The sequence below is a fragment of the Cavia porcellus genome, unplaced genomic scaffold (assembly GCF_034190915.1).
Source record: "Cavia porcellus strain 051 isolate PalLab524CR breed Dunkin Hartley unplaced genomic scaffold, mCavPor4.1 scaffold_11, whole genome shotgun sequence".
NCBI lineage: Eukaryota > Metazoa > Chordata > Mammalia > Rodentia > Caviidae > Cavia > Cavia porcellus.
The window spans coordinates 58,308,466-58,312,511 of NW_026947494.1; positions in this window are offsets into that span (position 1 = coordinate 58,308,466).

Here is a 4,046-nt window from a genome sequence, read left to right on the forward strand (position 1 = left end):
AGAGTTTTATTCCAGTTTTTTTTTTTATTGCTCTGCTTGCTGCTTAATATATTTATGACTGAATTTTTGGGATTGAATTCTCCTACTAGAATTGTTCATTGGTGTGTTCTTCAGTATTTTCTGTCCTTCCACTTTCCACTTATTCCTAGTTTAGACTCTAAACTGCACAGTGACAGCACAGAGTTGGATCCTACTTTGTTACCATTCTTCAGTCTCTCACTTGGACTTTCATATTTTATTCCATTGATTTTTATTTACTGTGACCTTTGTTTCTCACATCTTATGTCTTTATTAGTTTTGTTCATTTCCTCCATTATTGCCCATGTCTTTGTTTTGTTTTGTGGTCTATCACTTTGGTTCCTTTCTCAATTCCTTTTCTGTTTAATTGTAGAAATGTGTATTGGTTACCCTATTAAGTTTTTTCTAATATAGCAAATGTGTAGGATACTGATGATGTTATACAGAAATGATATCCACTGGCTCAGTTTGCAAGGTTCCGGTCCAGGATTCATTACACTGTTGTTCTTACTGCTTTGGCCCTTGGAAAACAGCACAGCATGGTGGGCCAATGTGGCAGAGAGAAACCACCCAACTCAGGGAAAGAAGTCAAAATCTCTCACTAGGCCACACCTCTTCAAGGTTTACCCCTCCCCCTGGCACCGCCCTGGGGGTGACCTTTACCCTTTAGCATGTGGGCCTTCAGCCTGCCAAGTTTATTTTTATTTTATTTTTTTTAAATTTTATTTAAGGAGAAAAGAAAAAAAAAGCAGGGAAAGGGTACAAGTTATACAGATTTACAGAAAAAAAATGAACAGTAGGAAATCACTAGTTAATGGATTACATATTGTCATCTTAGAAATAATTGTTCAAGTCACAAAATTAAAGCTTGTAAAGTGGACATTCCATCAATGATACTGCAAACAGTTCTGTTCATTGATCCAATAAAACTCTGTGATATCATTTTCTATCTTATACACTTAAATATACATGCAGTTATATAGTTTAGAGTACTTTCTTTTCCTCTCTTTTGTACCATGACTATTATAATAGAGTTCAGATTTCAATGGTACCTTCAGCTTCACTGTTAAACTTGGCAGGCTGCATGAAACATCTCCTGTCATTTCACCTGCTTAGAGAAAATACTTCCTGTCAAGTCAAAGCTTAACAGTTTCAGAACTCTATTATAACAAGGTAGTTTAAATTAATACAAAATAAGGTCTGATGTTTGGCATAGAGAATTTCAATGTAAGCATTCTGTTTTGGTTGCCAGCTAGGAGATAAATGCTATGGCCTGCTTGTGTGATGTATCTTTGCAACATGTGAGCAAGGAATGGGCATGCACTGGACAGGAGAAGGGCAGGCCCGGCCTGTGGTGGAAGCATCAGTAACTGAGGTGCCCACAGGACACGCAGTGACCTGGCGTGAGCAGAGGCGGGAGCTCAGGCTGAGCACTGTGTTACCTCGTGGTCTTCTTAGCTTGAGAGTTGAGGTTAGTGGCACAGACACTTCAGGACAGCCTCTTCCCTTCCCTGTCTCATCCGAGGGGATGGGGCCTAAAAGTACCCTAAGTCTACACAAGGTAACTGCTAACCCTGGCAGCCAGGCTCTGCAACTCCTGCAAAACATGATTTGGTTGATAAGCCTGCTCTTTCCTCAGGAGGACCAGCGAAAAGATCTTTAAGAATGAAAGCACAGGTGCCGCTCAGGTCCTGGAGAGGTTGGAAGCAAAATACAGATACCTTTAAAAGAAGTAATGTGTGTTTTTGATACATAATGATTGCGTCCATCATGGGTCGATGGTACCTGTGCGGGACACATCTTGATTCTCTTTGCCTCCCTGCTCCTCTCGCCTTCGCCTCCCTTCTTGGCCCTCTTCTCGTTTGCAAAGGTCTCTATTCCTGTTTCCTGTCATGTATCTTTTCTTTTGCTCTTTAATTTATGTATACTTTGGGTTTCTTTCTTCTTCAGGGACGTGTCTATTCCTGTCAGTTGCCCAGATTTGATCTTTGATTTTGGGAGATCTAATTTCTTTCTTAGTTTACATATGTCAGGTATGGGTCATCTATTGGAAACATAGGTGGCAGAATATTTTTGCCATCCTGTAGGCTATCTCAGCACTCTGTTGGTTGTTTGTTTGGGTGTGAAGAAGCTTTTTAATTTGATGTGATCCCATTTGTGAATTCTTGATGTTATTTCTCATGTCATTAGGTTCTGTTCAACAAGTCCTTGCCTACAACCCTGACCACAAGAGTTGTACATATTTTGTCCTCCAGCATGTTGAGTGATTCTGCTTTAATATTTATGTACCTGATGTGTTTTGATTATAGTTTAGTACCTGTTGACATACACGAGTCTATGCTCAATGTTCTGCACATGGAAAGCCAGTTTTCCTAGAATCATTTGCTAAAGACTCTATCTTCCTCCAGAATGTTTTTGGTCCCTTTGTCAAACATCAGATGGCTGAAGGTGTCTGGAGTTGTTTTTTATTTTTGTTTGTTTGTGTTTGTGTGTGTTTGTTTTTTTGAGACAGGCTCTCACTATGCAGTTCAGCCTGGCCTTGACCTGACTATGTAGGCCAGGCTGGCCTCGAAGTTGTGGGGATCCTCCTGCTTCCTGAGTGCCAAGGCCCTCTGTGGTCATTTCTACATTTTTTATTCTGTTCCAATGATTCACAGATCTGTTCTAATGCCACTACCATGCTCTTTCTATCCATGTAGCTTTGTAATATACCTTGAAATCTGGCATGCTGAGGTCTCTTGCTTTGGTCTTTGTTGCCCAGGATTTTCTATTCTAGGTGTCTTCTGATTCCACATGGCTTTGAGGATTGTTTTCTCTAGTGCTGTGAGGAGTTCTGTTGGTATTTTCATTGAGGTTGCATTAAATGGTTGTATGTACGGCCATTTTGATGACATCACCCCTGCTTACCCAGGAGTGGGATATCTGTCCATTTCCTGGTGTCCCCTTCGATCCCTTTTGTTCAGAGTACTATACTTTTCACTGTAGAGGTCTTTCATTTCCTTGGTTAGGTCAGTCCTAAGTATTTAGGTTTTCTTTATGTTATTGTGAATACAGGATTGTTTTCCTAATTCATTTCTCAATTGGTTCATTACCGGTCTACAAGAACACTACTGACTTTTTATATTTTCCTGCTATATTTTGACTTTGCTTGGAGACTTTTGGTGGAACTTTTCCTCATTGTTGCTCTCTATTTAGTATGATTCTGGCTGTTGGCTTGTCCTCATGGCTTTTATCAGATTGAGATAATGTCCTATTATAGCTATTTGCTTCAGCATTTTTAATATGAATGGGTGGATTTTGCCAAAGGTTTTTCCGCATCTATTGAGATGATTGTGTGATGTTTTTCCTGATATCTCTTTATGTAGTGTATTACATTTATTGATTTGCATAGGTCAAAACATCCTTCTATCCGTGGGATGCAAACTTGATTAAGGTATGTGATCATTTGGATAATTACACACCAGGTTTCCTGGATCTTTCTGAGGAATTTTGTATCTATATTCATTAAAGAGATTGGCCTGTAGTTTTCGTTTTGTAGTTGCTGTGTGGAGGTTTATCTTGTTTTGTATCAGAATAATGGCAGCTTCTAGGAATGAATGTTTAAAAATTTTTTAGAAATTTAAAGATGGTAAAATAAAACAGAACAAAGCAGATCAGAACAAAACAATCTAAGTGGCACAGATTTCAAAGTAAAACAACAGGACATCACCAGTGGGCTACCATAATGTCTGTAGCTTTCTTCTAAATAGTTTTCTATATTTCACACACGATGAATTCATACAAAATGAAATAGTATAAAACGGATCCCAACATAATAATGAAGGCCTTATCGGCCTTCAAGACAGACAATAGGAAAATCAACAATGGCTGCCATAATGTCTCTTGTTCTCTTCAAAATAGCTGTCATACCGTCATGTATGTTGACATTAAATAGTACAAAATGGACTAAACCCACTCTGAACAAAGAATAAAAGCATTACTGGATTTCAGAGCATAACGATCAGGAATCAGCAATGGAAACCATAATG